Here is a 17,782-nt window from a genome sequence, read left to right as displayed (position 1 = left end):
TTTTTAAATACCAGCCTAAGAAACCCAACTTTTCAGCCCAAATGAAAATGTGGTAACTTTAGATAAGGGCTGAACTATTGAGAGCTGAATTGAATAATACGAACTGTCCTGGAAATGTGTCAAACCCTCCTATACTTCTGAAAAATGCCACGTTGTACAACATATATAATACCCACTATTGCTTAGATTGGTGTGGTGGGTTGACCCTGGCTGGAGGCCAAGTGCCCACCAAAGCCGCTCTATCACTTTCCTCCACAGCTGGGCAGGGGAGAGAAAATCTAATGAAAGGCTCATGGGTCAAGATAAGGACAGGAAGAGATCACTTACCAGTTACCATCACGGGCAAAACAGACTCAACTTGGGGAAAACTAACTTAATTTATTACCAGTCAAATCAGAGTAGGATGATAAGAAATAAAACCAAATCTTGAAAACACCTTCGCCCTACCCCTCCCTTATTCCCAGGCTCAATTTCACTCCTGGTTTTCTCTACCTCCTCCTTCCCAGCAGCACAGGGTGACAGGGAATGGGAGTTAGGGTCAGTTCATCACACATTGTCTCTGCCGCTCCTTCCTCCTCAGGGGCAGGACTCATCACTCTTTCCCTGCTCCAGCATGGGGTCCCTCCCACAGGAGACAGTCCTCCACGAAATTCTCCAATGTGAGTCCTTCCCACAGGCTGCAGTTCTTCACGAACTGCTCCCGTGGGGGGTCCCTTCCACGGGCTGCAGTCCTTCAGGCACAGACTGCTCCAGCGTGGGTCCCCCAAGGGGTCACAAGTCCTGCCAGAAAACCTGCTCCATGGGCTCCTCTCTCCATGGGGCCACGAAGGAGCCTGCTCCAGTGTGGGCTTCCCATGGGGTCACAGCCTCCTTCAGGCATCCACCTGCTCTGGCATGGGGTCTTTCATGGGCTGCAAGTGGATATCTGCTCCACCGTGGACCTCCATGGGCTGCAGGGGGACAGCCTGCCTCACCATGGTCTTCCCCACGGGCTGCAGGGGAATCTCTGCTCCAGCACCTGGAGCACCTCCTCCCCCTCCTCCTTCTCTCACCTTGGGGTCTGCAGGCCTGTTTCTCTTACATCTTCTCATTCCTCTCTCTGGCTGCAGTTGCTGTTGTGCCGTTTTCTTTTTTCCCTTCTTAAATATGTTATCCCAGAGGCGCTATCACCATCACTGATGGGCTCGGCCTTGGCCAGTGACGGGTCTGTCTTGGAGCCAGCTGGCATTGGCTCTATTAGACATAGGGAAAGTTTCCAGCAGCTTCTCACAGAAGGCACAACCGCTGTAGCCCCCCCAGCTACCAAAACCTTGCCACACAAACCCAATATAATTGCCCTTAGACTTATTCCTAGTGTGACAACCGTGTCCCTTTTCTCCTGTGCATCTCTCCAAATCCGCACTTGTGCCAGCACTAAAGCTTGTAAAACAACAGAAAGTTTTACTTTTACCACTTAACAGAGGAAGGGAGGAAAATGCAATAAAAGGAGTGCAGTTTACTTTTTTAACAATCACTATAAACATAGTATCACCTCAGGTTTTGTTTGCCCTCAGGACTATATACAAGTTTTATACAATTCAAGTTTTCTGACAAGTCTTTCGAAGAGTTGTCTAATCCCTAGTCACTAAATGTCTGCAGCAAGTCATACAGCAATTGATGATCTAGCGAACTAAGACTGATTTTTTACTTTTGTCAGTTCCTGGGATGGGTTTATTTAATGACAAATTCCCCTTATCAGAGATTTCAACTACGGCATCATTCAGTCACACTCCAGTACCTGAACTCAGCCAAGTTGAGAACAGCTGTCCATTTGGTGGAGTCAGTTCAAATAAACACCACAAAACCGTGACTGGTTGAGCTGAATGTACTACAAATGCTGTTCAAAAAGCAAGTGCTAATCACCAGAGTGAAAATAACCAAAATGAAGCAGAGGAGAAGCCACTGGATTTGGCATCAAATATTTTACTGCATTTTTAAGCGTTTCTGCTATTCTTTCAAAAGCATCTACAGACTAACCGTGACAGATCACACAGAGAATGGAATCTAGTTTTCCAGAGAGGCCAGACCTCTGTACAGTCAGTTCCATCACCTAGTTAAAAAAATCTAAGGCTATGTATAGCCTATTTTGGGGGTTTGTGTTTGTTTTGGGGTTTTTTTAAGAGTGCATTAGCTAATGCATGCTAAAATACTAGAAATTACAAGTGTAAACAGCAAATATTAGAGACACTTTGCTTTGGATTTAACACTGGTAACAAAGTTGGGATATGTCAACACACCAGAAACACAAAATATAACACACTGGCATTTTTGTAACAGCAATAATTCACCTGGCAAAACCAACAGCAGCAGCAGAGATGCAGTAACATGTTGTGAGGCTCTTGCCAGCAGGTAGAGTTCAAGCTCTATGGAAATCTTGGGAACATACTCAGTTGACATGCACAGACAGATGCCAATGCCGCTGCATCATCATCATCTTTCTTATCCATGCCAATGACAATGAAACCAGAACAGGTATGCCCCCCTACAAACATCGCTTAACATGTGTCTGCTGGTTTGTCCTTTAAAAGCCACTTGCTACCACCTACTAGCACACTGAATTCAGTACAGACGAAGCCCAGCTACACTTTGTCAACTGCATAAACCTGCTTAATACGTAAGCAACAAAGAGCGCACATGCTGCATGGGGTGCTGCATGCTGAATCCAGACAGTGGCGCTTTTTAATCCATTATTGAGATATTATCTTTCAGACTGGATGTAGAAAAATCAATTAGAAGTACCATGCTTCTTCGCTGAATTGTGATCATTATTTTATTCATAGAATTTTCAAACAGCATGAAGTTCATGTTACAGAAGTCACTTCATAATCCTTTAACTAGGAGGTCAGCATGAACAGTCTAGTTTACCTTACCAAAGGCAAAGAATATTCAATTCTAAGGCCTTATCCTTTCCAGAAATTAGCATTTTCTGAAAGTATATTAATGACACAAACCTTTAGGGTTAAAACTGTGAAAATTAAGTTTCTTGTGCTTAACATTTAATTTTTGCCACCATGTATTGAACACAGATGAAGAGATCTGTAAATTACAGGCTGTCACTTGAACTGACAACTCTATAACATAAGGAGAAACTAAGAACAGCTTTGCTTGGATCTCTTCATAGTTTGATACACGACACAGATGATCAGTTTCCACGTATATTTTTTCATGTTTAAAATCCTACATGTTCCAGTGTAACACAGGCAAATCATACTCAACTTTTAGTGAATATTAAATTAAAACAGAACTATGGTGGTTGAGATAAAACCTACTCTACTGTAAAAGCAGAAAGGAAAAGTAAAGAAAGACTTTGATCCAGAAAAACTGTTTATATAACAGCCTCTCTGATTATTTTTTGTGATTATTTAATAACTATGTCTATCTGCTGATTATTTTTAGTGATTATTTGATAACTATGTCTATCTGTAGCACCTTTGGTTTTGGCTTAAAGAGTCTTGTATATTATCAAGCTAACATCTGTGGCTATTGACCTAGAAACTGGTTGTTTTGTTAGGTCCATACTGAGTAAAATCAATTGGAGACTGGGTTGTATGCAAACGTTTTTACAACTTAAACTACAATGGATAGGAGTATAATGTTTCCGTGCTCCCAGCACAGCAGTTTTTAGTAAAGCCTTATTGTAGATGCAGTTTGACACACCAAAAGATTTTTTTCTGATGTAGCGTATTTCATTTGGAGATCTGTTTTGAGCCATGCCAACAAAATAAGTTTTATTGATCCATGTTAGGTCTATAGCAGTGCAACCTGCTGGAATAGATGCCAATGCCTGTCAAATTCATGCTATATGTAAAAGAAAATTATCTCTTCTTTTTTTTTTTTTTTACCATGGTATGTAAGTTTCTACACAAGAAGAGGACTATATCATCTCCTCTTTTCAGACATATTCCCATCAATGTAAATGACAACTCTTCATCAAGACCACGTGACGTATTTAGCCTTTCTGTAAATTTCTAAAGTTTTAGTTACTTTTTTCAGTACCACATGTAGAGTTGGGATTAACAAATTCTGTTTTCCACCTCTGCCCCAGATTCACTCAATACCCAAGGGGAAAGTCAATTTAAACATTTATAAGATCAGTAGATTATTAATTAAGATTAACATCACCACCTCCAGGGCTGAGATGTTGCAAAATCTCATGCATGTGAACACTGAAAACATTCACAAATACATTCAAGGAGAGGTGTGGCACCACCCAGCTTGGGGCAGCAGCTGGTCTCCACCGTTCCTCTCTGCAGTGAATGGCTGGGAAGCAGAAATCTGCCTCCACAGCCAGCAAATGCATCTTCAGGAGCAACTATGGGGTAGACTGATCAGTTAAATTACCTATTACTGAAACAGCAGCAGGATCCACAAGTTCACAATATTTGTCTTCTATGCCAATTTACATAGCCAAACAGCCTTACAAGAAAACTTACATGAAACACCAGCTTTCTAGAAAAATGTATAAGCATCCTTAGAATTTATAATTAAATTCACAAATGTTTTCTAAAACAAGCTTCAGCTCAGTCTGTAGCACCTACTGCAGTAATTTTCAGCAATCCTATGGCTTCAGAGTACTATTAAAAAAAAATACCTTATGAAATACACACTGATTGCTGTTTTCAATTTACTTGCCAAATATAACAAAAATGAACTGAATAATAACACAAATAGACTCTAAAAATACATACACTTCATAGCAGGCAAAAAAGTTCAGTATCTGATAGCACAGGATCAAACAAGTTCTGACTGCCATTCCCAAATCTGTTGTGTAGCCTTGTCTACACAAGAAAAATCATCCTACTTTAAATAAAATTAGTGTAGGTAGTTTCATGGAAGCCCTAGTATACATAAGACAAAATAGTGCCATTGTCCTCCCCCCACCCCAAAAAGAAAATAAACTGCCTCTGTTGGTATAAGGCATTTTTAAGAGTGGCGAAATCCTTGCTCTTAAGTACTAAAAACCACCAGATGTAATTACCCGTCAAAAATACGCATCTGTAACTGACTGTTCTAATGATACACACTAACTGCAAAATACTGTGATATACATTTTGTATCTTTTAGATGTCTTCAAAGACTGACTGAAATAGCATATGAAAAACTTACTTATGAAAGGAGTTACAAAGAACTAGCAACCAAAAGAAGCCAACCACAATAGAAAACTGTAAGCCAGTTTTATCATAAAACAAACAAAATATAGAACTGTAGCACACAAAAGGAGAGCTGCAGGTAACAACCGATGCAACGTCTTCATTGTTTTTGGTAGAGTATACAGATTTTGGCATATTCCAAGATACGTGTGTGATAAGTCATTGCCAGAAAATTAGTCCTTCTTAACTATCTTTGTCGAGGAACTTGCATTTGGATCTACATCTTAGTATGTCAGTCACATTAATTTACCAAACCATCTAGACAACAAAGCAAGACCTCCACATACTCATCGCTTCCTCTTTCAGCTGGAAAGTTGCATTTCATTTCCTCCAACAACTTTTAAAATCCTTTTCAAAACATCACTGATAAAAACACACCTGATCACCAGTGGTATGAGTTGTATAAATTTTGGAGAACTGCAACCCCAAATTTCAGGATTAAAACTTCAGAAGCATGACCTGTGAAAGATCTCTGTATCTAAGGTTAGCTTGCAAGGGGCCAGCACAAAGAACACTCGGAGAATTTGTAAAGATTAACACATCTAAAGAACAAGAAAATCTAAAACCACTAGACTGAAATAATCCAAGGAGTTTCTGGGTAAATCTATTCAATCAGTTGGGTTTTGTGGTTTCTTTTCCCTAAAGTCTTACATTTTTAGTCCATTAAATCAATTTTTAAAATCCCATCAAATATGAGAAGCTCTTTAGGCTATCTTAAAAGAACAGCATCTCCTTTGAAGCCACCACAATTGAAAATTAAAAGAGGAGGGTGTCAGATAATACTTCTCCTCGAATTCAATTAAAAAAAAAAAAAAGTTATTTTAAGTTTTGTACAGATTAGCATTATGCTTTTATATAGCATTTGGTTCACAATATTAAAATCTACTGGAGTTAGATTATTACAAATATAGTAAAATATCTGCCAATTTAATTATCTTACATCAGGAAATATTAAATTAATACATTCAATGTTAAGTATGTGAAAGCAGTGTATAGGACAGAGGAAAACAATAACCAAGAATTATGGACTTCCATAGTAACATGATAGAAAAACACTACTCGTACCATGAAATGAGAGAGTTTCATTGCTGGCATGCTTATCATTGGAATTTACATTTAGCATTCAATGTAATTCATGCTAATAAAAATCAGTGAAAATTTATTTTCATTGCAACATCAAAAAAAATTCTGCACCTTGACTGGTGATACTCATATTCAAAAAACATAATAAGCCTAATTACCAGGGTAAGTGAAATGTTAAATTTCACAAAATTTGTTATAGAAAAAAACATTAAAATTATAGCTTCTAACTCTTAGGTGTAACTCCTATTTTAAAAAGTTAGTATGGTTTTAAAGAGAAGTGATATTCTTGCTGAATTCTTACTAAATTTTTTATGAAAAAGAGAAGCTGCAGTTTTTGTCTCTGTGATAGCTCTTTTTCCACAAGTGTCAAGTTAACAGTATTATCATCATTCATTGTGTTTTTAAAAACCATGTATCCAGCTCAAGCTCTAGTACCAGAGATCTGTGTTCAGTCCCAAGAGTTCCTTTCTGCCAGATGCCTGTCTTTTAGCACAAAGCTCAGTTACTCATAATATAAAAGCCCAGGGATCCTACTGAAACTGTAAAACAGGAAGTAAACTTCGTGCGCTGACTTAAGCTAGATCATAGAAACATGTGAAATTTTCATACTACAGAGGACAAAAATGAAACAAAAATACATTTTATCTATACATAACTATATGAATTGACTCAGTGAAGAGTTATTCACTGCTAGCAAATGTACAAAACAACCAAAGTGAAACTACATTTATTTTCCTTAAAATAATTTCCAGTTTGGTCCAAACTTGCATTCTGATATGGAATGTCAAACCTTACCACCAAACACTCCCTCCTCACTATTCCTCTACAGCAGCCATCTGGCCCCCTCCCACCTCATGCAAGCAGCCATCACTCATTCCTCTCTTCCCTTGTGTGCCTCTAGAGACCAAAATAGCCAGTCTAAAAAAGCTCAGTTCCTTGTGAGCAAGAAGGAGAATAAAGAAGGCAGCGTGGCAATGAGAAATCTGCTCCTGCTAGTTGCAAAGCTGACCCTTCAATTGCACTGAAGTAGAGGGCAGCACCTACTCTTACGAAAAAGCATATCCCCAGTAAGCTAAAATAGTGCATATCTGCACACTTAGTCAAGGTCTTCCCAGCGCTTCATGTTGGGCTGTAGCTGGCAAGAACCATTAAACCACTCCCTGCTTCCTCCAGGAAAGACAGTAGTCTGGATGGAAGCAAGCCAGGGATCGCCTACAAGGTCATGCCGTAAATTAACCTGCAACACTAAAAGAAGGTTTATGATCCTTGAAGAAATGTTATAGTTGCTTTGATTGCTTAAGGTTTATTTTTCTACATATCTTCCCAGCACTTAAAACAAATGGACAGATGACAAACTATTAACAATTTAGGGCACACCAATGAGGATGAAGTGACATACATTACACTCTTCAATTATTATTATATCAGAAAAATTGCACGATTTAATTCTGTGCAATACTGAATTTGATTATTTAAAACTAAATATAACCTTTTCTCTAGTAATGTTTTTTTTAAACTGGGCTACATACCACATTAATTCACGCTATTAAACAGCTCACTATACTTATTCAAATTCACATTATTATTGTTTTAGCAACTGGTGAGCACTTTTTCTTTATTTATTTTTTTATTATTATAAAATTCTGTGTTTATTAAATAATTAGCTGCTATTTTTTAGTCAGTACGTTATGCCAAGCTGCTTCTGGAAGAAACTGGGACATGTTCATTATCTGTACTTTTGTTTACTTAGTATTACAGACACTACACGAGGGAAAAATACCAAACCATGTTCTCTATTTAAATACATCTTGTTTACTTACCATAGGAAATACTACTTGTAGGTAGTGAACTGATCGCTCCTACATTGTGATCTCATGTTTTCGAATTGGTAGATCTCAGTCTCCCACTCATACTTGAAATTCATAGATTAGACAAGAAAAAAAGATGCCTTCTGCTTTGTCAATGCACAACTAATAATAAACAACACTAAGGACCCCAGTTATATTTCCCAAATATTTTTGGTCAGACATATTTTGTTTAGGTATTAACTTTGTTTTTCACCTTCTTAATAAATTACTTTATCCACTGAAGCCACTGTACTTTGTATTTAGCTTTTTCACAAATTCTTCCCTACTAGTTCAAAATTATCACAGCACTTTACTGGTGAAACCTAAATAAAATATTTTTTCCTAGTACCTTATCTTCGAGTAACAGGACAGAATAAACTATAATCTCTTTGGATATATCTGAGCTGAGTGTTGCGTGAGTCTACTTACTGGATCACCACTCCTTACTTGGGCCTAAAGAAAAACCCTTCCAGTTTCGGCTATGGCAGGCAGAAGACATAATTGTTATTTGGACAGCAATCACCTCTCAACACCACCATGTCTGGGGATGCAGTCTAAGTGCAAGTCTCCCACACGCTACTTCCAGCCCAACTATGGGCTCATTTGATTTTTTTTTTTAATTATTATTTTTTTGAGCAACAATTTGAAAACTGTGGTCCATGAGGCTCAGGTGAACAGCAGAAAGAGCTGATGAATTCTTTAGGTGAAAATCTGAAGCAGGCACATGGCAAACCATGACTAGTTTTCAGGGTAGCAAATCATTCACTGATTCAAAATAATCAGATGCATTAGTTCAGAGAAAAGCTTAGTAGATTATACTAGATATACAATAAACTGAAGATAAATGTTGTACTATATTTTGGCATTTTGAGGCCAGCAACGAGACACCAAGCTTTACAGAAGGAAAGTAGATTTGCATTTGTTGGTATGTATTGCTAAACAGCAGCATCTTCCATATTAGTCTAAAAACAGCTTGTAAGAAACAGCAGTGTTTACTCGGAAACTATTCAAACCTTTTCTGTAAGACAATACAGCTAAAACATATTAGGGAAGTGACTAAAAGGTACAACTGAGATCAGAGGCCCAAAGTGTTAGATACAGTGCATATGCACATCAGTTTTGGTTTAACTACACATACAGAATTAAGCCACGCAGCTCTGAAGCAAGAATGCAGTTATTGTAATACCAAGACAACATATTCTGGTATAGACATGCATATATAGAAATGGAAATAAGCTACTGTACAGAAAAACTTTCTTCCCTGTATAACAACAATCACACCAGGGGTTTTACAGTGAAACCCTTATTTTGGGAGGAAAAAAAAGCCAAACCAAACCAAAACACAAAACATGCCCTCCCACACCTGAATACACCTTAAGTGAGACAGAACAATGCCAGAGTTCCATGTGGAGTATTAAAATTTTGAGGTAGCTATTCCTATCTTCTATTTGAGATGTGGGAAGACTAAAGAACACAACTTATTTTCTCAAAGTTAGAAATGAGATCCCTAGAACAGGGAATGTAGAGTTCCCTGCTTCTCTGTAATAAACACCGTATTTGTAACCTAGCTACCTAGAACATTACAGCAGGGGAATTAGTAAATTACAAACACTTAGAAGTAGTAAACACTCAAACCCACAATAGTCTGGAAGATTTTTTAATTTGTTTTACTTCTTTGTAGAAAAGAGCCCCTCAAGAGTATGTGTCACACCAACTGTGTAACTATACATGGACTGAAGAAGCCATACAGCATCATTCATCAGAAGCTGTATGCAACACCTCAAATGACATCAAAACCCAAACCTAAGGGATCTCTCTCCCATTTTAATTTACGCTTACTAATAAATTCACATCTGTTACAGCCCTGCAACATATCCAACAGAGCCTTAACATCACCCTTGAATGGATGCATTATAGCAGTGCTGAACACGCACGGTAAGCACTTCAAGAGCTTTCCAGATGAGAAATAGGTGTAAGAATGCAATTATGGCTGTTTTGCTGTGCTGGAACAAGAGATTTACATAAATCCATCTGGTTTATGCAACTGGTAAAAAGGCCTTCACCTATTATTTTTTCTTATTATTGCTCATTACGTGTGACCATTAACCTCAGGGACACTGGGGCAGCGGAGGAGGCAGTGGTGGAATCCAAACCACACCATTGTCACGAACAGATACTTTCAAACGATCAACGTGGATTGCTGGCATTTTCCTTGTCATTTGTTTTAACATACATAAGAACTTAAAAGTAAGATATGCTTATTTACTCATACATCACACACTGGCATTATGATGAATGGCAACACAGGCTTTATAAACAAGGTTATTCGGTAGAAACCACAGCATCCTTAGAACCTGTTAAACATACCAGATGCAGAAAAATTGCAATAATGGTAAGAGTTTTCCGGTTTTTAAGACGTGACCTCTGGGTGAAGGTAAATGAGGAAGAAAACCCGACCTGTCCCCCCCCCCCCCCCCCCCCCCAAAAAAAACCAACAACCCCGAAATAACCTCACAGAAAGCTAGCCCACAGCCCAGCACCCCTCTCATCGGAGCCGGAGCTACGGTGAACCCCGCACGGTTCAGAGTTGCAGAAACGCTTAAGAAAACGGGGTGCGCAAGGAGCCCGGCGCCCACCCTGAGGCGCACGACGCCCGTGCCCCTAAGGGCAGGAGGGACGACCGGGCCGCCCGCACACGGGCCGGGTCCCCCCCCCCCCGCCCCGGGCAGCCCGACGAAGAAGCCGCCGCTGGGACGCGCGGCCTGTCCCCAGCGCGGCACCCCCCGCGCCTCCGCCGAGGCAGGCAGGCAGGCCAGCCGGCCGCCCCGCCGCCGGAGGGAGCTGATCCCCACCGGGGAGGCCGAGCGGATCCCCCCGCGGGGGCCGGCAGCGCCCCGGGCCGGCTGAGGCGGGGGAAAAGGGGGGGCGGGGACCCCAACGGCTTCGCCCCTCCCCCAGCCGCCGGGCAGCCCGGGCCGGCCCCCCCCCCGCCCGGCAGCCGCGGCTGGGGGGGGGGGGGGGGGGGACGGCTCCCCGCCGCCCGTTATCCCCACCCCCTCCCCCGGCCAGACCCGGAAGCGGCCTCCGCGCCCCTCACCGGGAACGGCGGGGGCCGGGCCGCAGACACCCCACCCCCCCCCCCCCGCCTGCCGGCGCTCACCGTTGGGGTCCCGCTCGCCGGCGCGGCGGCTCCGCCTCGGCCCCGGCCCCGGCCCCGGCCTCGGCCTCGGCCTCACGCGCAGGGCCCCGCCTCGCGCCCCATCCCGCCTCCCGCCGCCCGGCTCGCAAGGACGGCCGGGGAGCGGCGCGAGCTCGCCACCGCGCAGGCGCCGCCGCCTGGCTCCGCGGTCTCGGGGCGGCCGGGGGCGGGAGGCGCCTGCGCCGGCGGCCGGAGAGGAGAGGGGCTCTGCGCACGCGCGGCGCCCTGAGGACGGAGAGGCGGGGCGGAGGAGACGCGTCCCCCGCGCGGGGCACGCCGGGCACTGTAGTTCCTCGGCGACGCATGCCAGCAGGGGTGGCGAGCCTGCTTACGGCCCCCGGACTACAACTCCCAGCGCCGGGCGGGCGGGGAGGGGGACGGCCAGAGCCGCTGCTCGCCGGTTCCCTCGCCCGCCGGTTTTTAAGTCCCCAGGCCCGGGGCGGCGGGTCTTGTTAGGTGGGGGGCGGAGGTTGGTGCGGGAGGTGAGGTCTGTGGCGCGCTGGCGGCAGCTGGGGCCGCCTGTGGGGACCCCGGCGCAGGTTTCCCCGTGCCCCTCCTGGTTCAGCGAGTGACCTCCCGGCGGGGGAATAACCGGTGAAAGAACTTGGGAAGGTTTCCTGAAGTCGCTGAGGGCGGACGGGCAGCGACCTGATGGCTCTTCGGGGCAGATTTACAAGGAAATGTAAGCGTTAGCAGTGACTAAAGCAGCGAATGACTAAACCCGTTGTGAGGTGAAATTTGTGACAGTGGGCAGTCGGCAAGCATCAAAAGCCGTTAATACCAGCGCAAGAAGTGCCACAGCTTTGGAGGGGTTTGCATCTGGCCTTCCGAATAACGTTGCTACCGACCTCCGCGTTTGCAGCTCACAGAGGAGCAGCCGTTGACTTCGGCTTTATCTTGCATAACGAATTCGACCTTGAGTTGTTACCCGCTTGTCTCTGTGACTCTCTGGAAAACAAGAAAATGGAGAAACGCTCTGGATGCGACTTGAGGCGACCTGTGCCAAGAAACATCTCCGTCTCAACATGCAACCTGTTTACAGTGATGTTAAAAGGAATTTTGTATTCTTTGTCTCTTACAATGCAAGTTTCTGTTAAGCACCTGCATAATTTGAATCTTTTTCAGGATTCCTCATCAACAAGGGAATTTGTTTCAGTAAGAAGCAGACCAATGCGTTCCCACAGCCTTAAAGATAATCCCTAGGCTGTTGGGCACGTTAATACTATGGCAGCATGCCACCTGCTTCATTTATTCACTTGAGATTCAGTGCTGCTTAGTCCCTGTCAAATGGGCTCTTTGTGCAACCTCCTGCAGTAATGGTCCCCCACAGGAATTTGTGCTATTCAGTACAGAATACAAAAGGGAGGGTTGTAAATACTCCGATTAAGTGTTGGAGCACAATTAGTGTTAGAGCACAGAGATACTGTCTCTACAACATGTTACATAACCATGCAACTTTCAATTTACCTCGTCCCCTCCAGAAGAAACAGTTTAATAACAAAAGCTTACTAGTTTATTTAACATCGCAGCTGATGTTTCTTTATACGAAGGCTGTGTTACTTCTGGCAAAAGGAGAGAGAAAGGTTACTTTGGTAACATCCCGTAGTAATTTGAGATGATTGCCTGTGAGGATCTCCACTTGAAGTGACAGTGGCCAGAGGCTCTCAACTCTGAAGAATAAGTATTATCAGAGGCTGTTGCCACCACAAATTCACGCACAATGGGCCCATCAGCTAATGAACCTGGAATCAATCTTCTCCCATTTTTTGAAGACAAGTGATTGTGTGAGTGCAGACTACACCAATTTACTGCCACGTGAAATACATTTGGATGACTTAGAAAACTTACCGTGGCTTGAGGTGTGTCTGAGGTGGCAAGCTCTCTGCTTTGAAATTCAGTCTTGCTGAGGTACCTGAGCCTCATAAATGTAATAATAACGGAGGGGAGCTTTAGAAAGCATTTTGTCAAAAAAAAAAAAGGGAGGGGGAAATGCAGAGCTGTGTTAATGAATGAATAATTCCTTCCCATTCCCTCTCAGTTATACCACTATTTCAAGAAAGCCAGTTCTGGGGTTGAGTTTGTCTGGGAGAGATGGGAGTCTACATGGGCTGTCCTATTCTGGGATAGCTTTAGACACACCGCGTAATTCTCATTAGCAATAAAGGAATACACAGTAGTCATAAAGAGGTGTAGCTTAGTAAAGAAGCTGGTTGGCCACGTACAGAAACACACATGAAACAATGAGAGCCTGAATATACAAAGGAAAGCCCAGAAGTAGATTAGTTAATGCTTTCGGGGGGAAAAGTATGTTATTTGTAAGAAGTACCATACAACAGAAGAGAGCCAAGAGAGCTGTATGACACTGAACTCTGCCTGTACAGCTCCCACGAGCACTACTGTGGAGTCACACCATTCCAACATCTTTGCAGTAAGAAAAAAGTTTAAAAATACTTAAGCAACAAAGAGGATATAAGGAAATTTGGGTCTTGCCAGCCTTACATCTTAGACAGATTTGTCTGAAAGGGATTTGCTTATTTCCTCGCAATGTTTTGTATCTAAGTATGTTTTCCTATGTGAGTAGCACAAATTTTAATGATGTACTTACTTGCTGAAAGATGTCATGCCAAGAGCACGTGGCAAATCTGTGCTTACTATAGTTAAATCACTTAATATGAAGAACTTGGGAGGGGAGGAACATGCAGTTTGGACTGCCTACAGCACATGATGGTCAAATTTCTACTCTTGCTGAGGGATTGTCCTGGTTTCAGCTGGGATGGAGTTAATTGTCTTCCTAGTAGCTGGTGCAGTGCTATGTTTTGAGTTCAGTATGTGAAGAATGTTGATAACACACTGATGTTTTCAGGTGTTGCTAAGTGATGTTTACTCTAAAGTCAAGGATTTTTCAGCTTCTGATGCCCAGCCAGCGAGAAAGCTGGAGGGGCACAAGAAGTTGGGAGGGGACACAGCCAGGGCAGCTGACCCAAAGTGACCAACGGGGTATTCCATACCATGGGACGTCACATCTAGTGTATAAACTGGGGGGGAGTGGGGGTGGGGGGATCACTGCTCAGGGACTAACTGGGCATCTATCAGCAGGTGGTGAGCAAGTGTACTGTGCATCATTTGTATATTCCAATCCTTTTATTCTTACTCCTGTCATTTTATTAGTGTTATCATTATCAGTTTCCTCTTTTCTGTTCTATTAAACCATTCTTATCTCAACCCATGAGTTTTACTTCTTTTCCCGATTTTCTCCCCCATCCCGCTGGGGGTGGGGCAGAAGTGAGTGAGCGGCTGTGTGGTGCTTAGTTGCTGGCTGGGGTTAAACCACGGATGGGGATTATAGAAAGCTTGATGCCTTTTAATGCTTCTGTGTCGGAAGCAAGCAGAAACAACTGCCCAACCTCTTAAGTGTGTCCTTTTAACACTGCAAAATTTAAGTAATGATACTTGCATACATCTCTCAATTAAATGTACAGTGGATATCTTCTCCTTCAACTAGTCTGGAGCTTAAAAATCAGTTTACAAATACTGGATAGTATAATTTTTTCTACACATAGTCTCAGTCCACTTGGAAGAAAATTGAATTGGTTACACAAGTCTTTACATAACGTACAAACAGAGTCTAAGGTTTTGAGTGCCCAAGAATGCTCTTTTCAAGTAGATTGACAGACACATAAACAGCATGTAAAGGTGTAAGGGCTCCCAAGATCATCTTCAGGACAGCTGTATTTTATATACAAGCAGCTGTTTTCATGCAACCTCAGCTAGTGTTGTGCTGGTCTTTACAGGACTGGGTGAGTGGTGTTGTCTTTGGCTGTGTGGGCTTAAATATGTTTCTAATGTGCGTGTCAAATAATTACCTGTTAAACAGACTGCCAATCTGGATGAAGCCAATGCTTCCAAAGAAGATGAAATAAAAGCTTTGCTGATACAGTCCTGCCATGAATATGATCCAATCAAGTAAGTGTTGATACATGTCAAACCAGTTCTTTGAAAATTATGGAAAAATTATAGAGATGTTTGTTTTAACAAGAGAGACACATGCATACCTTCTCCTTTTTTTTCCCAAAAACTTGTAGTTACATGAAGAAACCATTGGGTCCCCCTCCACCATCCTATACTTGCTTTCCTTGCAGAAAATCTGGCCACTATATAAGGAACTGCCCAACAAATGGGGTAAGATTTTAGGGGACTTGTGGTGTTACTGAGTTTTCAATTGTTTTGCCTTGGCACTTATGTAAAAAATACATGAATACTTGTATTCAGAATTGTTTCTCTTGGGGTGAAATACAGAGGTTATATGGCAGTGTTGCAAAGCCCTTCAAAATTCAAGGGAAAGCTGGCATTATAAATGTGAAATTTTCTTTTTTCTAGGTCATAAACATTAAATATGTCCATAGATCTTTCTCTGTGAACCTTCATGCGTATTTTTATATATTTCAACATTACTGAAAATTTTTCTGGTTTTAACTCTTTTTCATGACTGTTCACAGTTTTTAGTATTTTATATAAAACCGAGATGTTTCTGTTGACCCCATTGTGGGAAAATAACAGAAGATTAGCAAGGAGGATTGTAAACACGCTCAAGTGACTTGCAGCGGGGGTGTAGAAAAACATATATCATTCTAATTGTATCTTGGCCTTGTGTGTTGGACAAGTAGAACATCTGTGTTCAGATAACATTGGCCTGTGGTAGACTCAGAGGCATCTATCGAACATGCTTGAGATTCCTGCCCTGCTGTGGGAAAGATCAAAGCACAGTAGTAAACTATGCCTGCGCAAATCCCTGATAAACAGGCAAAACCAGCAGGTTCAGTGATCTTCTAGCACGGACCGGGCTCCACGGTGCCTGTGTCCCCGCTTGTGTGCCTCTGCCTGCACGCTGCTTCAGGGATCCCCCGGTTGGCGAGGTAATGAAAATAAATTTACTCTTTGCATTTCATCCATGATTTTGTGGTTGTTCCTGCGTCCTGCCTGTGCTGACTCACACAGACAGTTTACCCTATTTTGCAGGCCTGCAGAGCACAGGTAGTCTTATTTCCCCGCCTCTATCATGCAAGAAGGAACAGAGCGTAGAGCACAAGATGCCACGTAACAGAACACAAGTCTGACATAGCAGATGAGAAACTGCCTTAGCTGTAACTCAAGTCTTAAAACAATTAGAAGAAAAAACAAAGAGAGAAAGAGAAGATTTAGAAGACCTGACCTGCTGCCCTGATATTGCTCATTTATATCAGTTATCTGTATTTGTGTAAAGCTTGCAGCTGGAGATTGGAACTTTCTTGCTAACCCCAATTTTAAGGCTGCAGTGTAATAGTATGCAATTAAAGCAAAACCAGCCAAGGTGCTCTCAGGAACAGCAGCAATGTGCATTACATAGCATCTTTATCCCATGCAGAACAAGGATGGGGTAAGACAGAACTCCCTTTGGGAAATGCACTCAAATCATGTTGAAAATGCTGAATTCAACACCCCACTGAATTAGCTACTGGTCTCACTTAAGGCTAGACATCTATCATCTGCCTTTGTGAACACAAAAAATGAAGTGAATTGGACAGACCCAGCACACCACACAAGAGGACAAGCACTTCAGACTGAAACTCGGCAAGACACAAGACATTTAAAACAGTTTCTTCAGCGATGCCTGTTACCAGAGAGAGCTTACCCAGAGGAGTTTAACCACATCTAGTGGAGAACAAACACTCTATGGGTCCAAACATGCTGCTATCAAGAAGGAAAGGTGGGCTGTAATGGTTTAATGGTCTTTATTAAGTTAAAAAGGGGAAGCCCAGCAAGGCAGAGCAAAGCTTCAAGTCACCAGTGCCTGGGGAACCACTTTGCCAAGGAAGTAACAACACCAAGCATGCTCTAACCTACACCCTGGTGGAAATTTCAGCTCTTCTGACAACAGGATGCTGCTGCAGTACCGCTTGTGGGGTCAGGCAGCACACAGAGCTGCAGCAAGGGCTGGGGACTAACAAGCGGAGCAGCACAGGCTGACAAGGCATCAGATGGTCCAGCCAGCTGTACGGAACAGCTGCCTGGATGGGAAGCTCTGCTGCATGAGTCTATGCTGACCCAGCCCTCCTCCAGCCTGGACAGATGCCAAAGGCACAGTGGCACAGAGCTGCTGGCTCCCTGGGCTGCAGGCCCCACACAACAGGGCTTTCTCAACAGAAAAGAAAAAAAAGGTCATTCTGCTAGTTTTCTGCACTTTCTGTTCTTTCTCAAACAGACGTGCTAAGCCTGTACAGGCTGATGTGCGTGTGGGAGAGCTGACAGGATCAGTAGCAGGCAGTCAGCTCTACCAGCCACAGGAGACGGGGCTCCTTCACACACCAGCCAGTGTCGAGACTGGCGTACATATTCATCAGGGGCACGGCTCAGGCACACTCACCCATGCAGGGCCTTACGGGAGGGCTGGCTGGGCTCCACCTGTTTCATGGGGATAGCAGGCAAGT

The 17,782-nt window shown here is 43.1% G+C and overlaps 1 protein-coding gene across 1 annotated transcript in view; it reads right to left on the bottom strand.

Moving 5' to 3' along the window:
- RALBP1 (ralA binding protein 1) overlaps positions 1–11,460 on the bottom strand; it is a 36,447-nt gene extending 24,987 nt beyond the window's left edge. Inside the window, exons 1-2 of the mRNA XM_030011480.2 lie at positions 11,345–11,460; positions 11,280–11,314 (exon numbers count right to left, since the gene is read on the bottom strand). The gene's annotated coding sequence lies outside the window, so the exon portion shown is untranslated. The remainder of the gene's footprint in view (positions 1–11,279; positions 11,315–11,344) is intronic.
- Positions 11,461–17,782: the final 6,322 nt, after the last annotated feature.

This window comes from Aquila chrysaetos, chromosome 4 (assembly GCF_900496995.4).
Source record: "Aquila chrysaetos chrysaetos chromosome 4, bAquChr1.4, whole genome shotgun sequence".
Lineage (NCBI taxonomy): Eukaryota > Metazoa > Chordata > Aves > Accipitriformes > Accipitridae > Aquila > Aquila chrysaetos.
Note: the sequence above shows the minus strand (reverse complement) of the source record. Positions and strands in the feature narration are given on the sequence as shown.